Below are 23,854 nucleotides of genomic sequence, written 5' to 3'. Positions count from 1 at the left end.
ATCCCATAGGTTTTGGACCGTTGTGTATTCATTCTCGTTGGTCTCCATAAATTGTTTAAATTGTTTTTTTAATGCAGAGTTCAGTTATTTGTCTGTTTCATATAACACTCAGGGCTCATTATATCATGTGCCCTCCTTAATGCCCATCACCCAGTTACCCCATCCTCCCACTGTCCCCTCCTGCAACCCTCAGTTTGTTTCCTATAGTTAAGTCTCTCATGGTTTGTCTCCCTTTCTGATTTTGTCTTATTTTATTTTTCCCTTCCCCTATGACTCTCTGTTTTGTTTCTTAAATTCCACATGAGCGAAACCATATGATAATTGCCTTTTTGATTTACTTATTTCGCTTAGCATAATACCCTCCAGTTCCAGTCATGATGATGTAAATGGTAAGACTACATCTTTTTTGATGGCTGAGTAATATTACATTATATATATATATATATATATATATATATATACACACACATACACACACATCTTTATCCCTTCATCTATCAACGGGCATCTGGGCTCTTTCCATAGTTTGGCTATTGTGGACATTGCTGCTATAAAAACTGTGGTGAAGGTGCCTCTTTGGATCAAAACATTTGTATCTTTTGGGTAAATACCTAGTAGTGCAATTGTTGGATCCTAGGGTAGTTCTATTTTTAATTTCTTGAGGAAACTCCATACTGTTTTCCAGAGTGGCTGTACCCACCAACAGTGTAAGAGGGTTCCCCTTTCTCTGCATCCTCGCCAATNTCTATTTTTAATTTCTTGAGGAAACTCCATACTGTTTTCCAGAGTGGCTGTACCCACCAACAGTGTAAGAGGGTTCCCCTTTCTCTGCATCCTCGCCAATTGTTGTTTCCTGACTTGTTAATTTTAGCCATTCTGACTGGTATGAGGTGGTATCTCATTGTGGTTTTGATTTGTATTTCCCTGATGTTGAGGGAAATTGAGCATTTTTTTCATGTCTGTTGTCCATTTGTATATCTTCTTTGGAGAAATGTCTGTTCATGTTTTCTGCCCATTTCTTGACTGGATTATTTGTTTTTTTGGGTGTTGAGTTTGATAAGTTCTTTATAGATCTTGGAAAACAGCCCTTTATCTAATAAGATATTGAAAAGATATTCTCCCGTTCTGTCAGTTGCCTTTTAGTTTTTGTTGACTGTTTCCTTTGCTGTACAAAAGCTTTTTATCTTGATGAAGTCCCAGTAGTTCATTTTTTGCTTTTGTTTCCCTTGCCTTTGAAGATGTGTCTAGCAAAAAGTTGCTGTGGCCAAGGTCACAGAGGTTGCTGCCTGTGTTCTCCTCTAGGATTTTGATGGATTCCTGTCTCACATTTAGGTCTTTCATCCATTTTGAGTTTATCTTTTTGTGTGGTGTAAGAGAATGGTCTAGTTTCATTCTTCTGCATTTGGCTGTCCAATTTTCAACACCATTTGTTGAAGAGACTATCTTTTTTTGAGGGATATTCTTTCCTGCTTTGTCAAAGATTAATTGACCATAAAGTTGGGGTCCATTTCTGGGTTCTCTATTCTGTTCCATTGATCTATGTGTCTGTTTTTCTGCCAGTACCATACTGTCTTGATGATTACCTTTTACTTCTTATGTAGAAAATAATTCAGCAATGAAAAATATGTGCATGTGTGTGTATGTGTGTATGTTTATTAAAAAAAGTGTTTTCAGGAACACGGCAGTATAACCCAATTGTTTATGTATGGTTGATATCAGATTATTCAGTGTTCATGCTGTCGTAGTTGTTGCTGTATATTTTAAATATCACCTTATGCGAATGAAATAAGCCAAACAAACACTGAATGATATAACTTATACGTGGAATCTAAAAAAGAAAAAAATAGTTGACTCATAGAAAGAGAAAAGCATAATGGTTGCTAAGGACTGGAGGGTGGGGAAAATAAGAAGTTGGGCAAAGGTTACAAACTTTCCATTATACAATGAAAAAAGTTTGATAATGTAATGTATAACATGGGACTATAGTTGATAACACTGTATTGTGTAATTGAAATTGGCTGAGAGAATAGAACTTAAACATTTTCACCAAAAAAGGAAACAAAAACAGTAAATGTGTGAGGTGCTGGATGTGTTATTTAACTCAATGGGGGGAATCTTTTCACTATGCCTATGGATATCAAATTATCACATTATATTTTTAAAAATATCTTATAATTTTATTTGTTGAGTATACTTCAGTGAAGCTGGGAAAAATTATAAATATAACCCATGTCTAGAAATAGCTGTATCCCCTGTTTATAGATTACTATGCTCATGGATTTACTTTTTAGGTCTGAGAAAGACATCCTAAAAATGTGAATTTAAAAGCTCGCAAATAGATACTAGAGTGAATGCAGATCATCCTGTTCGAAAATATGGGTGTTCCAAAACATAGGAGACAAAACCTTTCTGATTAGTTTGCTTCGGTCTATGATTGAGTAACAGAAAGCAAGTTTACCTCCCTCCTTTAAACANAAAAAAAAAAAAAAAAAAAAAAAAAAAAAAAAAAAGAAAAGAAAAAGAAAGATTTGTCACACATTGAAAACAGACAGCAAGGAACTGTGATCATGTAAGGAAGAAAAATAAATGGGGTAAAGTCTAAAACTGCATCAACTTACTGTCTGCAGGCAGTGTTCCAGGTCACTGCACAGACAGACTAAAGACCTAACAAAATCTACATTAAGGAGACAGAGATCAGAGTTCGTGAAGATGAAGGCAGTTAGAATTTGTAGGGAAGAGTACTGGAGAGGAGGTAGCTATACCAAAAAAAAAAAGTAGCTTCAGAGGGCTTGAGAGGGCCTCCCGAGCCTTTGGCTATGTTCCCATCTGTGCATTCATGAGAGGAAACTTATCTGAAGCCAGAAAATAACCATCAGAAGGCAGTAATCTAAAGAGTTTCCAGAGTTCAAAAAAGTAGACAATAGCTCATGTTCCCGTGAGTTGGAATGGAAAGGTCTCTTAGTACATAGGACATTGGGAAGAATCTTGAGAAGAGGATTGCCTCAGTAGTTTGGCTAAACTGGAATTGGAGTAAAGCCTGCTCTGAGTCTGGCCTAACAAAGTTGATGAGCTTCTAATGGGTCAAATTGATTCCAAGAAACTTAACTGTGTGCCTACTCAAAGTCAACACTTGTTTAAGAAATACAAGAAAATAAAGCATACTATACTTAAATTAACAATATCTGACATGCAATCAAAAATTATCTGACGTTCAATAAATCAGGAAAATATGATCATAGATATGTGACTCAATGTATAGTCCTACCAATTATAGGAAAATGGAATTAAAGACAATATTGGGAGATAATTATCTTCTCATTTGTTTCCTTATATTTCTGCATGTCTTGTAAAATGCACTGATTGCCTTTTCTTTTTGCTATGTTTTCAACAATGTTTGTAAAGGTAACAGTTTTCACAATAGAGACATTTTCTCTCTTCTGAGCAGATGGTAGGCTTTCTTACAGCCTTGAAAGACAGAGATGGTGCCTCCCTCCAGAGCAAAGCACAGCTGTCCTCTGTGCCCAAAATAATGAAGACAATGTCTTCCTGAGAGCAAAGGGAAGGGATGGGTACAGCCCATCAAAAAAGATTCATGCTCCAGGGTGCCTGGGTGGCTCAGTCAGTTAAGCATCAGACCTGGTTTTGGCTCAGGTCATGATCTCAGGGTCATGAATCGAATCCCATGTCCAGCTCCATGCTCAGCGCAGAGTATGCTTGAGACTCTCTCTCTCTCTCTGCCCCTCCGCACCTTTCTCTCTCTCTCTCTCTCTCAAATAAGTAAATAAAATCTTAAAAAAAATTTGCATTCCCTAAGTCAGGGTCCCTCTCCTGGAATACAAAACATACTGTGTGTGGGGGCCATCCAACCCTATCTGCACTGCCTGTAGGCACTGGGGCTTAAAGACCCCGTGTGAAAATGCTCGTGTTCTGATCAACAATATCTTTGTGAGTACTAAACTATCCATTGTTTATGTCTTGTAAGTATCATGTCTTCTGCATTCATCCATAAAACTGTGGCAGACCAACTTATTAGCTTGCAAGTGTGGTAAAATCTCATTTCTTTTAGTTTTGAACACAAGTATATTAAAAATTAATATAAAAATGTTCTATATGTCCAAGAAATTTAGAGAGCACAAAAACAGTATGAGGAAAAAATAGAAGATATGAGAAAAAACCACACACAATTATAATTAGTAGAGTTAAAAAATCAGTATCTGATATGAAACATACTTTGGACGAGATTAACAGCAGATGAGACACTGGTAGAGAAAACATCAATAAACTTAAAGATACACCAAGTAGCAACTACCCAAAATGAAGCATAGGGAGAAAAAAAAACCTGGTAAGAATAAACAAAGCATAAATGACCCATGGAAAAAAATGTCAAGTTGTCTTATATATGTGACATTGGAATCCCTGAAGGAAAAGATGTGGGAAGAAAAAAGAAGAAATAAATTTAATAAATGATGGCCAACTATTATCTAAATTTAAGGAAAACTATAATCTTGCAGATTACAGGTCACTGAAGAATAACATAGAAATAAATCACAAGGTACATCATAATCGGATTACTGAAAAACTATGACAAAGATAAAATCTTCAAAAGATTGTGGAGAGTGGGAGAGATAAGCATATTATAGACCAAGGAAAATATGAATAAAAACTAATCTTATCAGAAAATATGCAGATAAAAAGACAATGAAATGACATATTTAAAGTACTGAAAAAGAAAGTCAATTTATAATTTTATACTTAGTAAAATATCTTTCAAAAACAAAAACTAAGACTTGATTGCCAGGAGAGCTGCACTATCAAGATACAAATAAAAAATGTTATAGAGCTGTTTTAGACATAGAGAGATGATACAAAACAGAAATGCAAATCTATAAAAAGAATGAGGACGGTCTGGAAGGGTAGACACAGTTATGCATAATGCATATTTTCTCTCATATCTTAATTTCTTTAAAAGATAAGGAAATGCTTAAAGAAAAGTAGTAGTACTAGTATATAGTGAATTTATACTATAAATAAAAGTAGTATATGTGATAACCATTACAAAATAGAAGGGAAAAATGGACGTTTGCAGTTATAAGAGTCCAGAAATATACATGAGGTGGTATAATATTATTTAAAGGTAGACTGTGGCATGCTAAAAATGTATATGACAAATCCTAAAGCAGCAAATAAAAAATACTAGAATTAAAGGGGCTCCTGGGTGGCTCAGTCAGTTAAGTGTTTGCCTTCAGCTCAGGTCATGATCTCAGGGTCCTGGGATCGAGTCCTGTGCCAGGCTCCCTGCTCAGCAGTTAGCCTGCTACTCCCTCTCCCTTTGCCTCTGCCCCCAACTAGTGCCTGCTTTCTCTCTCTCTCTCTCTCCCCCCCGTCTCTCTCAAATAAATAAACTATTTTTTAAAATACCAGAATTAAGATAAAAATTTAAAAAATGAAATCATCATGAGCAAATTAAAAAAATAAAAGGTAATGATGGAAAATAGAATACTGAAAAATACCCTAATAATGACAATAATAAAGTGGAAAAAATTAAGAAAGAGATTGAAGAACACCTGAGACAACAAATACTTGATGGTAGTTTTAAGCCAGCATTAAAGATGTTGGTAACTGAATTAGATGTAAATGATCTGAAGTTTCAATAAACACATAAATCTTCAAATTGAATTAAAAACTATAACCAGCCATACGTAGCTACATGAAAATCATTTTAAATATAAAGACAAAAGTCAGATAATAGCAAAATTATGGAAAAATACCATTAACATATGCATAAAAAAGCTGCAGCAGCCATTCTACTGTCAGAGAAAATAGGCTTGAGAACAAGGAATATTGCCAGGGATGAGGAGGTATATTTCATAATAACAAAGGAATCAAAATATCAGGAGGACATAACAATCCCAAAAGGCTATTTGCACCCAACAGCAGAGCTTTAGAATAACTGAAACACACTGATAGAAATAAAGAGAGAAATATACAAATCCACAATTACTGGTGGAGATGTTAACATTCCTCTCTGAATAATTGATGAACAAATAGAGAAAAAATGAGTAGGGCTCTGAAAAACTGAAACAGTGCTAATAAAAAACTGGTCTTTGTAGATACAGAATGCTCACTTAACAATAACAAAATACATATTTTTTTTCTCAAATGTACATATTCACCAAGGTAGAATATATTCTGGGTGATAAAACACAACTCAATAAATCCAAGATTATTGGAATCATACATATTATGTTCTATGACCAAAAAGAAATTGAACTACAAATCAAAGACACATATATGGAAAATATACAAATATTCAGGAATTAAACAGCACACTTTTAAGTAACCCATAGTTCAGGGAAGCAACACAAGAAAAAAACATGAATTATATGTTTTTATATATATTTTTCTCACTTAATCTGAATGAGTGGAAATTAATCCCAATATAAAATTTATGGGATGCAACTAAACTAGTGCTTAGAAATAAATAAATGTCTCAAATTAATCATCTAAGCTGCTTTCAGCTTTTCAATAGTAGTTATTTGAATAGTTTATTTATTTATTTATTTATTTATTTATTTATTATTTACTTACTTACTTATTTATTTCTAAGTAGGCTCCATGCCCAATGCTGAGCCCAACACAGTGCTTGAGCTCATGACCCCGAGATCAAGACCTGAGCTGAGATCAAGAGTCAGACGCTTAACCAACCGATCCACCCAAACGCCCCTGAACAGATTTTTTAAAAAGTTATATACCTCTAGCCAGACTGATCAGTTAAAAAAAGAAAAAAAAGTGAGAAGATACACAATAACAATGTCAGGTGTGTAAGAGGGGACAAATGGCAAACCTGGCAAAGTTTGAAAGGATAAATTGGAATATTATAAATAATTCTATTCCAATAAATTTGGTAAACTAGATCAAAGGAATATTTTTCTTAAAAAATAAAAACTGCCAAAACTCACTCAAGAAAATACAGTTCACCCAAAGCACCCTCTTTATATATATTTAATAAATAGAATTTGTCATTAGAAACATTGCCACTGAAAAAGAAAAGACGCCAGAACAAAACAGCTTCAGTGGTGAATTGTATTGAATTGATAAGGACAGAAATCATAAGAATTCTACAGAAAAGCTCTCAAAATTTTTATAGAAGAGATGAGAGAACATTTTTATCTCATTTTATAAGCCCAGAATATCCTGAAACCAAAAAAAAGAAAAGAAAACCATAAATATAAATGCAAAAATCCTTAACAAAATCTTAGAGAACAAATCCTAAATATGTATTCAAAGGACCATACATTATGATCAAGTGGATTTTATCTGAGACATGCAGTTTATTGACGTTTGAAAATCTATCAATGCAACGCACTATAATAATTGACTATATGTGATCATCTTACTATATCCAGAAAAGTCCTTTGCAAAGTAAAATACACATTAGCTATAAGTACTCTTAGCAAACTAGGGACTTAAAGGTACTCACTCAATGTGATAAAGGTTCTTTCTGAAAAACCTCCAGATAACATTACAACAAAGATATCAAGGCCAGGATATCTACTCTTACCATTTCTATTCAACATTTTACTGGGAGTCTTAGCCGGTGCAGCAAGACAACAGAAAGAAATAAAGGCATTCAGTGATGAAAAAAGGGAAATAAAATTGTCTTTATTTATAGGTAATATGATTTTCTTTTTTTTTTAAGATTTTATTTATTTATTTGACAGAGATAGAGACAGCCAGCGAGAGAGGGAACACAAGCAGGGGGAGTGGGAGAGGAAGAAGAAGGCTCACAGCCGAGGAGCCTGATGTGGGACTCGATCCCATAACGCCAGGATCACGCCCTGAGCCGAAGACAGACGCTTAACCGCTGTGCCACCCAGGCGCCCCAGCAATATGATTTTCTATGTAGAAAATCCTGGGGAATCTTCAAAAGAGTTACTAGAATTAGCTGGTGGGTAAGGTTACAGAGCACAAGGTTAATACACAGTTTCCATATGCTATCAGGAACAATAAAAAACAAGTTGGAACTATCACTTATAGATGCATCAAAATACGTAGGAAAGGTTTAAAAATATGTGCAAAAGAGTACAATAAAAAAATACAAAGCATAACAGAGAAATAGTAAAGACGATGACATCTTGTTGAAGAGAGGTACCATGTTCGGGGATTGAAAAAAATATGGTTAAGGTGTCAATTCTGCCCTGATACACAGAGTCAATGCAATTATATTAAAAACATAAGTCATCTTATTTTGTAGATATTAACAAGATAATTTTAATAAAAATTCTAAGATAATGAAATAATGAAAACAATATTTCAAAGGAAAAACAAAGTTGGATGTCTAAAATATTTGATTTAATATTTTCTATAAAGCTGGGGCACCTGGGTGGCTCAGGTGGTTAAGCATCGGACTCTTGATTTTGGCTCAGGTCATGATCTCAGCACCATGAGATCAAGCCCTGCGTTTGGCTCTGCACTCAGTGGGGAGTCTGCTTGAGATTCTCTCTCTCCCTCTGCCCCACCCCCCTAAAATATATAAATAAATCTTAAAAAATATTTTCTATAAAGCTACTGAAATCAAGAGCAGACTTTTAGTAAATGGATTTAAAATTCAGAATAGGATTTAAAATTCAGAAATAGACCCACAGGTATATGTTCAATTGAATACAAGGTAATTTAATGGGGAATGAATAGTCTTTTTGACAAACCAAATTGAATCAAATTACATTTATCCATAAAAAAAGAAGAAAATAAAAAGGATTCAAACCTCAGCTTATACCATAACCAAAAACAAATTTGAAAAATATCACAGACCAGAGAGACTGGGGAGACATAACAAATAAATTCAGTGTAATACCCTGGTGCTATGGGCTGAACTGTATCCCCCCTCCCCCAATTCATGTTTTGAAATCCTAACTCCCTGTGTTACTATATTTGGGGATAGGGCCGTAAAGAGATAATTAAGGTTAACAGAGGTCATAAGTGGGGGGCCAAATCCAATTGTGGCCTTATAATAAGAGGAAGAGAGAGGTCTCTTTCTCTTTCCACGGATTCACACAGAAGAGGTCATGTGAACAAACAGCAAGAAGGCAGCCATCTATAAACCAAGAGAAGAGTACTCTGGACTCAAACTTAATTTGCTGGCGCCTTGACCTTGAATTTCTAGCCTAAGGAACTGTGAGAAATAAATTTCTGTTATTTAAGCCACCCCAGTTTATGTTACTTTCTATGGCTGTTCAAGAGACTAATACACCTCTATTGGATCCTGGAACAAAAAAAGGGTATTGGAAGAACAGGTGGAATTGATAAAGATGTTCTGTATCATGATTTCTCTGGTGGTTATGAGATTGTATGTATTTGGCAAAATTCACCAAACTGTGCCCTTAAACTTGAGGAGACACTCTAAGTTATACCTCAATAAAATGGATTTAAAAATTTAAATATCCTTATTGTTTAAAGGAAAATGAACACTTTGAGACACTGAGATTCTAGACTTTAAGGGTACCAAAATCAATTAACAGTGGTGAAATGCTTACATAGTTGACTAGTTAATTTTCAATAGATTCTCTAACTTTAAAACTAGTAAGTAGATTAATATGTATTTTTTCCTAACAGCTGAGTTAGCCTTATGGAGACAGGTCAACGATCATATTTCTGTTTGTTTTACAATCAAAGAACGATGTTGCTAGGGGATAATGCCAAGAATACTGTGGATTTGTTTGAGGATAGCAAGTTCGTGTATTCATGTGACATTATCACAGCTCCTATCAAGGTTTAATTCCCGCCTCTTGTGTTTTACCATGAAAGAGGAAAAGGGAGAACAGTTATGGATAAAGGCTGAGAGCACGTGCTCATGACAGGATATGAATGTCTTGTGCCCATGTTCATTGCCTCTTCCCATTCAGCACCTCCAGAGATAAATACACAAATCTATGTATGGTTAAGTGGATATAAGTTAAAGGATACTGAACTTGACCTTGTTTAAGGTATCAATACTAATGGGATACATCTGAAATTCATAAACGATCTTCAAAAAAATCTTCCTTCAAAAAAGAAGTGAAGAGACATGTGATTGCATTTTTACTGAGCAAAATATCACAGAGGGTCTTACAAAACACTAGTTAGGTCATATTCCTGAAATAAGTCAATCCAAAAGCAAGTTTTATTTTGTGTTTGGATTTTGCTGTTCATCAAGATATAAATAGCTTAATAAGTTGTGGAGTATACATATCAAGAAAAAATGTAGAGTCAATTGAAACTCAAAAAACATAATGCATATGTAAGCTAAAAATAAACACATGATTCCATATTTACTTTAAGTAGTTCAAAACAAGGGAAAACTAATATACTGTCTACACCTAGTGTATACATAAGGGATAAAATTTTAATAAAACGAATGATGAGCCTAAAATGTAAGTGAGGGATCAACTCTGGTGAGCATGTGAAGTGAATGTAAGGGACAGTCACCCTGGAAGATTCCAGTTTCTAGTCCTTGTTCTCTCACATATTTTGTCTGTTTTCTACTTGTTTATGATGAGGTGGTTTCCTCAAGGGCTGGAAATGGAAATCTGCATATTTATTTCTAATCTTCATCTTCATGTAGTTTTTTTATTCATAATATTTTCCAAAGGCTATAATTAGAAAATTTTCCAATTTCAATGTGCCTCATTCTATTGTTTTTATCTTTATTATTTTTTAAGATTATATCTATGTTAGCTATAGAGAATTGAGCTCTGACTCAGCTGAGTTTTCTTTCCTCCCTCACTTCCTCCCTTTCTCTCTTTCTCTTTTCTTTTCTTTCTGCCTGCAGTAATGCATTCTATATTATGGAAGAACAATTGCAACATACTGTAGGAGATGCCTCTCTTTCTCATTCCCAGTGAGCTGTAGTCTGTATATACTCCTTGTAGTCATCAATTCTCTTAAACTAGCCAGGATGAAAATGTTTTCCTCTATTTCTTCTCATTAACATTTTTGCTATAATTCTGATAGAGAGGTTTGCAATCTCCTTTCTTTTTTTGTTGTCATCTTTCCTCCCCATTTCAAATGTACAAGGTAGTTACAATACAGTAATATATGTTATGATATATGTTACATATATTATTATGTATGCATGTATGTATTATGTATAAAAAATGCAGAGAACACACTGAAACCAAATAAATTATTAAGTCTATTTCTATGGCAGGAAATGATATAATATTCCACCTAACTTTGTCTATAGTAAACTACTAATGTTGTGAAGACAAATCCTATGTGTGACAACCAGACTGGAATCCTTTCCAATGGGACAATGATTTCGGAGTTCCACTGGAGAGCTTCAGTCAGTCCTTAGGATTGTGCCAGGGAACTTCATTGCCATTAAATACTTTTGATGCCCCTGGCAGGAAAGCCATTCACCAGAAAGCTGAAACAACCGAACTCCTGAAGCTTCCCAGTACTCTCCAGCAAAGCAACAGGGCCCTTTGTGTTTCCTGCGTAAGGTTGGAGGGGAGCCCCAGAAAGGAAGTAGGGAGTTGCTGAAGCATAACTTCCTTCCCAGGCCAGCTGGATCAGAATGTAAGAATTGGTAGAGGAAATGTAGTTAGAAGAAACTTGAAGAACTTATTTGGTTTTGACTATTTTGATCAATGTGTTTTTAATTTTTAATCTGACTTACTCTATTAAATAGTTCTGAACATCAATCAAAATCAGAAAGAGAAGCTTACCATACTGACTCTGAGTCAGAAATGATTTGTCGTCACCCCTCAACACTTATATCACAAGAATAAAAATTCCACGGTTTTTTCATATTACCAAATAATATATACTTTTTTCTAACTCCTTAGAAATTCTTATTTCTTTCTTCTGGATCCACTGCTAATTCTCTGTAGCATGTCCCTCTTTGCTAGGATCAATTAATAGATTGAGAACAGTATTTCAGGGATAGACTACAGAGCTCTCTTGTGTGTGCAAAACAAAGAAACCAGAACACTTTTAAAAGAAAGGATTTTCCTTAGTGTCTTAGGACCCACAAATAACCTTGAAGACCAGAAAGTTAAGTTTGTCTTATTACAGCTTTTGAATTGCTGAACATATAAAATAAAAAAGTGGGTAAACATTGCCACCCAGTGTTCAATTTGAGGTATTGTACACCTGATAGTGATTTTTCTTTGTGTTATCCATTGAGTTCAAGGTTGTCTTTAACTTAACCACTTAACGTCCTAAAAGGCTCTGCTCTCTTCTTCTGAAATCCTACTCTAACTCAAACGGTTGGTTTGTTTACTTCAATCCAATATTCTGTTCAACATTTCGATGTCCCTATCTCTCAGAGTAGCAAGAACATATTTAATGTTCTCTTCAAAATTTCCAGTTTTACATAGAACAATGAGAAAAGAGTATGCATACATATGCATCGGTGTACATCCTCCTAGAATGTTCTATGTTGTGTCATCTAGAAATATAAATCATTATACAATTTATTTTTATTTATTTATTTTATTTATTTTTTTAAAAGATTTTTTATTTATTTATTCAACAGAGATAGAGAGCCAGCGAGAGAGGGAACACAAGCAGGGGGAGTGGAAGAGGAAGAAGCAGGCTCCCAGCCGAGGAGCCTGATGTGGGGCTCGATCCCATAACGCCGGGATCACGCCCTTAGCCGAAGGCAGACGCCTAACCGCTGTGCCACCCAGGCGCCCCAATACAATTTATTTTTAAAGGATAAAACCATTGTTCTTAATTTCCACAGCTTAGTCTGCATCTGTACTCAAGAATTTTGAAAATAAACTAAGATGCACCGTGTTTATTATATATTTACACAGTGATATATGCATGCACACACACGCACACACACGCACACACTTTCTCAAAGGGAGTGTCAAACAAACTTAACTCATTTCAGATTCTGAAATGTTATCCACACTTGCTGACCTCATACTAAATTCACACAGCTAAAAGAAGTTACACTAAAAATAAATCTTACTTATGACAATTCTTTAATCAGTTTCTTTTGCTTGAAATAATATTCTAATTTTAAAGCTATGTTGTAGGTGTCTATAAAAAGAAGATAGAGTGAAGCAGGAGGCAAGGAGACAATTGAATTTTGAAATATTTAGAAAGGAACATGGAGAGAGATACGAGAGGAGGCGCATGTCCTTAGGAGAAAAGACTGGTGCAAGGAGAAAGGGCAAAACTATTTCTGAAATTTTAAAAACTGCCTAAATTCCAAATAGAAATCCCCCCTCATTTTCATCTTTTTAAAGCCTAATTAGATTTCTGTATAATTCTACCCATACTTCCTGCATGCTCTACTTNTTTTCCCCGTGTTTTTTTTTTTTTTTTTTTTTAAGGAGCAGTTGAGAAAAGGGGGAGGAAGAAAAAAAAAAAAACCCTCCTACTTCTTTTTATTTCTAGGTAGATGCACTCATTTAATAAAGAGTTTTTGTGTTTTTTTTTTTACAAGTGCTATTTTTGTAAGAGAGGCATGATAATCAGTTACAAGAGAATAGTCTAAGGACTAAGACTGAGACAGCGTCTAGTTATCCAACAAGATGAAGGAATGGAATAATTGGAGAAAGTAGAACACTATAGAGATCTATAGGGAAAACTAGATTGAGTGACGAGTAGACTAGGAAAAGAAATAGTGTCACTAGTGTCACCTGGAACAAAGATCACTGACTTCCATAATTTAACTACTTAGAATGTAGGTATGAGAGAGGACAACTCTGTTTGTGCTGTCATGGGAAGGCGGGAAAAAAATAGGCAATACTGTGAGCAGGAAGAACCACTGTAAATCTTTAGCCAAAAGAGTTAGAAAATAGAAATACTCTTGAGCAATACTCTTTTCAATACTAGAGAGTTAATGTTTTAACAACGGCTGCTCTATTTTACTTTTTTTCGGTTCTCTCAGTCCAAATAAAGGGTACATTTTTGAGCTCTTAATAGACAAGAGCTAAGCCATGGTATTTCAGTTTTCCTTTTATACATTATATTATCCATTGGCTATGAATTAATACTGCTTTATAGCTAATGGCTTATCAAATATATAATTACCTCTTATCTATGGAAAGATCAAAGTTGCATAGCAGATAACTTCAGGGGACCTTCTGTCACCCCCTCAACACTTCAGCTTGACGTCTTCTCTAAAGGATGGGAAAAGGAAGGCAAAGAACTATTTATGTGCATGATTTTAAAACAAATTCATTCAGAGGAGGCTAATGCTACTGATTCAAACAATGGTTTCAAAACCATAGATTCACTTAGACACACTTTTCTTGCTCTGCTTTAGGACGAATTAGCAACAATAAAAGTTGAGAATGTATTCTTATATAGTCACCCAAAATTTTTAAAAATATATTATTATTTAATAGCTCTCTAGAATCTTCAAAAATGAAAGTAGGTATTGATTGAAGATGCTTTATTATCATTAAAGTAAAAACCAATTCATAGTAAACATAAAGAAGCCTGCATATTTGAAGGCCTTTCTAAAAGTCAGACTCTCATTTATCAGCTAGAGATTTTTATTTGGAAAATAAATAAATAAATAAATAAATAAATAAATAAATAAATACATGAACATAGATAAATACAAAGATTTTTATCCTGTAATTACTTTTGTAATTTTTTAAATCTTTTCTATCTGTGAGGAGACAGCATACTTTATGAACTCAAATGGTAAAGAAACAATACTGCATTCCTTCCACAGAGCAATACTCCCCATATTTAACCTTTTCCTTTATTTCCCACCTTCTCGTATCAGATATGGGGCCAGAAATGATTATCTTCCATGGCTGTACCCTAGTGGGGAGGGATTACTCACCCAAGAAATTAGCCTTCAAATGAGTAATGCAGAATGAAATTCCTAAACGACTCCCACAGCCAAAGGAATCCCTCTCCCCAAAGCAGAAAATCCTTTATGTTATAAAGCATCTTTTGGTTCTTCGTTCACCTTGAGAGATCCCAGGACCCACCAATTGGGAGGTTGAAAATTAGTTGCAAACGACCTCTGCAGTTGCCCCCAAAATTAAAGGGGAGGAACAGGAAGATATTATGGTGCGGAGATAGTTTTTGTTTTTTGTTTTTGTTTTTTGCATCACAAAAACTTCCCTCTCTTTTTATGGTGTAATCTAAACATTTTTATTTTATTTATTTATATTTTTAATGATTTTTTATTATATTATGTTAGTCACCATACAGTACATCCCCGGCTTCCGATGTAAAGCTCAATGATTCATTAGTTGCGTATAACACCCAGTGCACCATGCAATACATGCCCTCCTTACTACTCAACACCGGTCTATCCCATTCCTCCTCTAAACATTTTTATATTGAAGAATATAAATAGAATCCACTGTCTACACCTAAAGCTGAAAGAGAAAACAGGCTTCAAAAACAGGCTTTTCCTTTTTTCCCTTCTAACACATTAAAACAGAAGATGGGAAAGTTTGACATATTTCCAAGTACATCTCAGAGAATACTTGGAGGCTCCTCAGAAAAAAAAAACAAACCCAAAAAGGTACAAAAAAATAATTCAAAAAACTTGGTCCATTTCTCTTGTGTTTATAAAGCATGAAACAATGAATTCAGAACGAGAAGGATAAGCTTCACATTCCTAAAAATTAGCTTTTTGAACATGAGGTATACAGTTTTACAAAACAAGGATGGGTTATCTCCTTCATTGGACTAGTTCACCTGTTCTCCTGATATCAGTTTAAACTCTCCTAAGTTTATTTCCTTCTTCTTAACCATTTTTCATAGACTGTCAGCTATTTACATTGTGACCTACCTGGGACCATAAAGGAGAAGGAAACTTCCGAATATGTCAATGACCCATAAAGAACCCTATGGTCTTCTCTAAAGTCCACAGAGAACCACTCTACATTCTTGCTATTGACTTTGACCTAATAATGTGGAAACCACTTGCTCTCTCTGCTGGCTTTGTAGACCATCACTGTGGATTGAATGTTGTACAAGGTTTACAGAGTCACTGAGAGGATGTTCAATATTGTACTGTTACCTGGGAGAGAGGAACTACATACTTCTCTGCAACAAAAAGAGTTATTATAAAGCTAGGGAAGCCTAGCTTGGTGTTTTATGTGTGTTAGTCCTGGGTGTGATGAGTGCACAGGCTAATTCCACTATCTCCACCCACATGTTTGGGTATTTCACACAGGTGTAAATTTGAAAAACCTAACGTGTTGGTCTTTGGGATGACAAGTACACATTTGACTCTGGACGTATAGTCTACATGCGTGCAAACTCCACATTTCTGGAGCATGATGAGTTCTTCCCTGGACATAGGCAACTCTTAGGTATTGGTAGTGATAAGGTGCTGTGGCCACATGGAGAGATGATCCACACATACACTCTACAGAGTGGATTCAGAGTTAGCTTTGCTGTCTGTACTGAAATGACGAGAAGATCACGAAATAAGTTAGGTTATATAGAGTCAGGTATTTGCTTACCTCAGAACAACATTCCACAAAGAGTTTTGTGTGGAATACTAGATCTAGGGGATGTTTAGAGAGATTATTTGAAAGGTTGTTCTCTGGTCAAGTACACTTTTCGAGAAACCAGGATCGACAAAGCTAAACTGTATTCTGTTTTCTGCATTTTACTTCAGGATTGTTCAGACCCCTTGCTTTGTGGGTTGTGACTCTCTGTAAGTGGGACATAGGAGGCTCCAACTACCAAAGTTACTTAGTCCTAGACTTCATAGAAGTCTATCAGAGCCAGTAAAATGTAAACATTTAGAATCACTGACAGAGAACACTGGAAAGGATTTCTCTTTCTGTTTTGGTATTAATGAAGGATTGCAATATATTGACTATAGGATTTTCCTTTTGTTTTGTGTGAGAGGTCTATTAACTGACTGACAGGATAATTTGAAAGGAAAATAAGACTTAAATAACCATAAGGCAATGTATGACTGGTGTTTCCGAGAAGCATTCAGACCCATTTTGTTATTCATTGTTTCTCTTAAATGATTGTTATTTGGTACCGCAAATACATGCAAAAAATATATATATGAATATACGAGTATATGAGTAGGCCGTTTAAGGACTGAATAGTGCTACTTCTTCAAGTACATGTAGGACTAGATGATGTATATTTTGCATTGTAAGCTTTGCACCTAACATAATGGAATGATTTTTAGTCATTTCAAAAACTGATTTTCTTCATAGGTATTTTCTTATTGAATTATAAACACTGTATTCTAAGGATTTTAATGAAACAAAAACACATTAAAATCCTAATCCATGGTAATTCAATGCAAATCACAATTGCTCGACAATTGTTTCTATTATTGAAAAACCTGGCAGTCTATTTTTCACAGGCAGTCTTGCTCCAGCTTCTGCTGTAAACACTGGGCCCCATGGAGCCGCGAGATAAAGGAAACACAAGAATACTGGGATCTCATATATAAACTCACCCAGTCCCAACAGAAACACGAGAGAAAAGTAAAGAACACAGCATTTATTTTAGAATGCCCAGAGTCTAACTATCCTAGAAACAATGTGGGCACCACAGAACATGGTAGATAACTTAACGTCTACTAACCATTATAAAAAAGGTATTCACCAATGAGAGATTTCTGTTTAATATTAAAGTTAGTCTTGCGAGAGCACCAATGATTAAGTTCACCAACACACACACACACACACACACACACACACACACACGGAATTCTCAATTCTGAGTCTAAAACATGAAGATGCTGTTATCAGAACATCTTCAAGCACTAGGCAATGTAAAAAATGTTTTAAAAAGTAATGTAAAAGAAGAAGAAAACAAAGATTAACTAGAAGGATATGATAGTAAAACAAATGCATGGATCACTGGGAGACATACTTTGAACAGGTACATGTGATTTTCAGAACCTAAGCACAGCCCCAGTTCCATCTCCATTAATATTGTTTACCATTTTCTTTTCTGAGCATGCTATATGTATAATTGAGACCAAAGGTTATACTGTATCAACTCATTGAGATAAAATATTTCAGATTATTTAAGAAATGCAAGAGTAAGTCTCTCAGAAGTATAAATTCCTTACAACTTTCTCATGTTCTTGTATAATTAAAAATGTAGAACACATGAAATAATTTGTGTATCACTACAAACATAAATACTTAATACTCTACTAGGGAAATTGTCATAAATGTGTTTAAAAGGAAAACTAATATCAAAATATGAAAGGATATCACGGAGAATTTTTCTCACAGCTTTTCTCAGTCGAAAGAACTCAATATTGGACATGTTAAATGATTAAAGTGAATTGCAGTTAGAAAGCATTTATATTAAAATACACAATTAATTTAACTGCCAAGGGCAGAAATGTGCTGAATGCATTACACTCTATGAAGGTGATTCATTTGAAAAACCAACAATTACTAAGCTATTTAATTTTTCTCTTACTTATTTCTATTACTTAAAGGCATTTTCATTTTACAAAATCAGTGAAAGCCATTGTTAACATTTTTCTCAGTGACTATACATTGCCTTTCAGATTCTAGCTGGGTGAATTAGCAAACAATTTCTATTTTTTAATTTAATGCATATTATTGCTCACCATTTAGAAAGTTCTAGTTCATAGCATATTTTGTTTTTGTTATTTAAATACATTCAATCCACATGAATTTTACTTTAAAAATATTTTCATGACATTATTCAAGCATTAACTTTTGAGGTAATAATGATGTTTTCCCAATCACGTGAAATAATATAAGAAATGCTTGTGTTATAATCAGAAATTGATGAATGCATTTTAAGCTGTTTAGATTTAATATTAAACAATATAAATGGTAATCTTTCTAAACCATCTTTAAGCCTTTTAATGTAACCATTTTAGCAAATAGTCATAGAGTCTGCACAAAATAAACAGCATATTAATTTACAACTCCAGATAATTCCAAGTTGCTATGAGGCCTACGGTTATTACACGGGGGAAAACAATTGTTATTGTACTTTCTAAATTTGGTAATAATATTTAAACACCAATGCCCTTGGTTGGTGAATTAATACAATGGCTAGAAATCACATCAGTGTGTCACACCTGATGTAATACCCATTGATGATGGCAGAAGGTAGAGGAAGAGATTTGTGTCTGTCAAGTCACACACCTGTGAAGGGTATCTACTGGTGAGTGGAGCCAGTTTCTGCTGACTTGTAAAGTTGATTGTTAGCATTTCTTACCAACCTCACATTTGGTAGTTTACAATTGGCCACGGCAGGAGTATTTATACTGTAGAAACTGGCAAATGGTACAACTCAGGGATTTTTTTTCTTTTTCCTATAGAGTCAATTCACCAACACACCACTGATTTGGGCATTACAGAGTAACAATAAAAACAGTGAGGTAAAAGAAATAAAAGACAAAATCAGGATAGTATAGACAAAAGATTGTGATTTTTACCTACTTCACTCTTTTATCAGAACCTATACTNTCCGCCATCTTAACCTCCCCCTCTCTCTTATATTTCTATACATGCTTATTTTTAACAATAGAAATTAATGATAGAAACCCCACTTACTCTGTCTTAGTCATTGATTTAGGCTCTATTCTACCTAGTTTTGTTTGTAATATGAATTAAAGCAAATATCATTTGCTTCTTTTCTCTTTCTGCTTTTAGGCTTATCTGCAAATCAAAGAGAAGAATTAGCTGAAAAGTATGAAAGAATAGTATAAAATGCTTCACAAGGGGGGGCGGTGCCTGGTGGCTCAGTCAGTTAAGCATCCAACTCTTGATTTTGGCTCAGTTCATGATCTCAGGGTCTTAGGATCGAGCTTCTGCACTCAGTGTGGAGTCTGTTGGGATTCTTTCTCCCCCTGTCTCTCAACCCCTCCCCTGCTTGTGCTCTCTCTCTAAAATAAATAAATATTTTTAAAAAATGCTTCACTAGGAGATACTTAAACCCCTCTGTATCCTGAGATGCCTAAGGATAGCTTATGTTAGTCATCTTTATATACCAATAAACGGCTTCCAAAGGGTCTGCCACAGTGAGTATTCATCAACTCATTAAATCCAATGTTAAATTTATGATCAGTTGGATAATGTTCTAAAGATACTGAACCTACAAGTTTTAGCCACCATTGTGAAATATGTCAAACTTTCCCAGCTGTTGATGTGAATTCTCAAATAGGTACAGTATAAAAACATTTGGCATTGACGCAGCCATTAAAATTTGGGGAAAAAAAAGCATGTTACCTCTAACCACTAGGGACAAACAAGTACACTTGATTGAATCCAATGTTAAGGGAACTATGTTTCATGTGTTTAAAACAGCATTTTTTTCTACTTATTATTCTCTTGTTGACTGAGGAGAGTGGGGAAAAAGCACAGTAATTCTGGAAGATGAACAGCAAGGACACTGTGAAAGAAAGAAGAGGACTTCTTAGTGACAGCCTTATAAAAGGAAAGGACAAGGAAGAATAAAGTGACATTATAACTGCCAGAATAAATTATTGCTTTTTTATAAAATGATAATTCTTTAACAATTCATTTTGAGAGGTTTTTCTCCCTGAAAAGCATAAATAGATCTTATAGAAAAGAGGCAACTTATGATCAATCACCCCACAAACACTTCCTCAGTCATTTCTGTGCCAAATACTGTGCTGAGTATTATGAGGATGAAAATAAAAGAAAAGTCTATGACAGAAATAAGTAGTTTGGACTTACTTGAAACTCAGAGTTTAGTGAGAAAAGATAAGCACGTAAAGAAACAATTGTACCACAGTGCTTGATATCCTGAAGAAGATTATATATGTATATAATATATATTATATATATAATGTTTTTAGAAAGGCAGCATTTAAGGAGGGTCTTGAAGCATACATAGGAGTTCAGTAGCATATAAAAATGAAGACAGTCCATGTAGATGGAGCATGTAGCAAATCATGGCACTGGAAAAGTACATGCCATATTTGTGTAGCACAAGAAATCTGAATGAAATGCACAAGGGAAGAGGTGAGATGGAGCTGAGGGGCATTTTTTATGCATAGTGCTCAGGGCTTTATGGGTCCTACCTAAGAAATTTATTCTATAAGCAGCAGAACAGCTTCATAGGTTTTAAATGAGAGAAGATGTGGTGTAGACAGACATATTTTGTGTCTTTAACTATTCTGACTTAAATAGTTCAGGCAAATAAGGAATAGGAATAAAGACAGACCCAAATGACATTTTTTGGTTAGATTTAAGAAGCTTGACTCTCAGTTGTTTCACGGATTGTGGTAGTGAAGTTATCAAGAGTATATGGGTATTGGAGTGATTGGTAGAATTTGGGTGCAATTGATCTGAAAAAAGCAGATGAGGATGGGCAGGTCTGCTCTGAAAAACCAGACAGCAGTATGTAAACTCTCAAGTTTATCGGTTTCCTCTCATGTCTATACATCGATACATGTAAATCACAGGTAAAAATAATTCCAAATCTTTTGGGGTCGTTGTAAGAACTGAAAGCATAGATGCATGTAAACAACTGTAAGCAGGCCTGATACTTATTTGGTGGCTACTATTACTATAGAGTTGCCAATAGTGTGTTAAATGCCAAGCAGTAGGCATTTGACTTTAAGACTACTATTTGAACTACTAATGCTTTGTTTTAAGTCCTATGAGAACATTATTCAAAGTGTTATTCAACCTGAGTAGTTTGGAAAAAGGACTTCCAATATTAAATCGAAGTTTCCACCTTTGCACAGTTTTAAGCTAAATCTAACAATGGATTCATTTACAAAATACTAACTTTATGCTTTATGATTAGCATTACCCACCTCCTACACTAAAATCTTGTTTTTATTTTTTTTTAACTCTGATTCTACTTCATTTCTTGGAGTAATGTCACCTCAATTAAGAGCCGTCTTAGTCATTGCTAGTTTCATCACCAATAATGTGGCATTATGCATAATGGTTTCTCAATTTCTATTACAGGCTGCTGAATCATAGGAATTGCATTTCAACTTCAGGCTAATCATAATCATAGAATCCTAGTGCCTAATTTTACCTAATAATTTATTCTTGTATTTCCTTTCTTTAGTATACATGATTCAAATTGCAGTCTATCTCTCTACCTCTCTGCAATCATTTAAAAATAAAAGTAGAGCTATACTATTTCTTCTGTAAATTTCAGTTGAAGGAAAGCCATGCACCGATAGTGATACCACAAAAAGAAAATCAGAGAAAGAGATAAGGGGGAAATTGAGGAAGTTATTCTTTATACAAAAATGCCAAGTAATAAATGTAGTAAAAATGAAAGTAAAAAATGAAAAACCAGACAAAAATAAAAATTTAGTATTTGATTTAGACAAAGATCATTAATGGATGAGAAAATCATTGATTATTGGAAACCAGGGATGGTGACTAACACAACATAATAAAAAACATTAAAAAGTTATTGACTTTCAAAGTGTCATCCAAAAGATTCATTTTTTAATTAAAAGAAGAAAGTTACCTTTAAAAATGGAGAAATGTGGCAGACATAATTTTAACAAAGGGTCCATATTAGCATCACTAATAATAGGAAAACCTAATAGTATGTGCTTCCTAAGGTGAGTGATATAATGGGATACACAAAACATTAACAATGAAGTCATTCCTTAGATAAATATCAGATCGTTGTGAACCCCCAAGAAATTGATCTGAGAATTGAGCTGCATGACTGGAAGGGGAGAAGAGGCCACATCATGGAGGGCAGAAGGTATGCAGATGTGATTTTGAGGAGAAAAGTGTCATGGGTGCTGCAAAGTGGAGGGAGTCCTGAGTGGGGGGAAGGTTGGGAGGGAGAGAGAGGAGTGCATAGGGGATCACGCAAGGGAAACTCTTCTAAGCCACTGACTGGGAAAACGAGAGGGGCTGATTATGTTGAGTGTTTACAACCAGTGGAGCTCAAAGCTTGGAGTTTTAGAGTTCCCTACCATGGCTGGTGTGGAGCCCAGTGAGCACTGCAGTTCTCCTATGGAGAAGGAGGGCAGAAGCCTGGGAACAGGTGGCATTGAGGATCCCCATGGACAAACTGGGAGAGACATTTCCCTCTCCTTGGAGCATATCTGGGAGAGGTGGCTTTGCCTCTCAGGGGACAAAAGAGCTGAAAGTTGCCATGGTGCTTCCCCACTCCTTAAACGGAGGGAGGGTCAGAGACAACTGCTGAGGATGGCCAACCTGGACTCAGGCTTTCTGCTGTGCTTTCCTCTGAACTCCATGCTCCTGCATGTTGGTGTGACCGCCCTTCTGGGACAAACTGGCACCAGCCTCAGCAAGGTGAGACCCTCCCCTGGACAACCATTGTGCGTCCATGCATGCTATGTTGGGTCCCTAAAATTTGAAGTTTTGAAACTCAGCTGGCATGCCTGACATAATAATAAAATAAAAAAGATGATAATAAAATAATAAAGATTAACATGAAATAAGTGATATAGAAACAAAAAAAGCAGATCAATGAAACTAGGAGCTTGTTCTTTGAAAGAATGAATAAGAATTTATAAACTCCTAGTCAGACTTATCAAAAAGAAAGAGAAAGGAATCAAATAAATCAGGAATAAGAGAGGAGAGATCACAACAAACACCACAGAAATCAAAAAATTATAAGAGAATATTATGAAAAGTTATAGGCCAAAAAATTGGGCAATCTGGAAGAAATGGATAAATTCCTAGAAGCATATAAACAACCAAAACTGAAACAGGAAGAAATAGAAAATTTGAACAGACTGATAACCAGCAAAGAAACTGAATCAGTAATCAAAAATCTTCTGACAAACAAAACATCCAGAGCCAGACAGCTTTCCTGGGGAATTCTACCAAATATTTAAGGAAGAGTTAATACCTATTCTTCTCAAACCATTCCAAGAAATAAAAATGGAAAGAAAACTTCCAAACTCATTCTACAAGGC

At 35.0% G+C, this 23,854-nt stretch overlaps 1 long non-coding RNA gene across 1 annotated transcript in view; it reads right to left on the bottom strand.

Moving 5' to 3' along the window:
- The window catches only part of LOC117803105, a 47,460-nt gene that overhangs the window by 3,237 nt on the left and 20,369 nt on the right, over positions 1-23,854 (bottom strand). Inside the window, exon 3 of the long non-coding RNA XR_004626761.1 lies at positions 14,032-14,120. This is a non-coding gene — a long non-coding RNA (uncharacterized LOC117803105). The remainder of the gene's footprint in view (positions 1-14,031; positions 14,121-23,854) is intronic.

This window comes from Ailuropoda melanoleuca, chromosome 7 (genome assembly GCF_002007445.2).
Source record: "Ailuropoda melanoleuca isolate Jingjing chromosome 7, ASM200744v2, whole genome shotgun sequence".
In the NCBI taxonomy this organism is placed as follows: Eukaryota; Metazoa; Chordata; class Mammalia; order Carnivora; family Ursidae; genus Ailuropoda; species Ailuropoda melanoleuca.
This window is presented reverse-complemented; position numbering and strand designations above follow the sequence as displayed.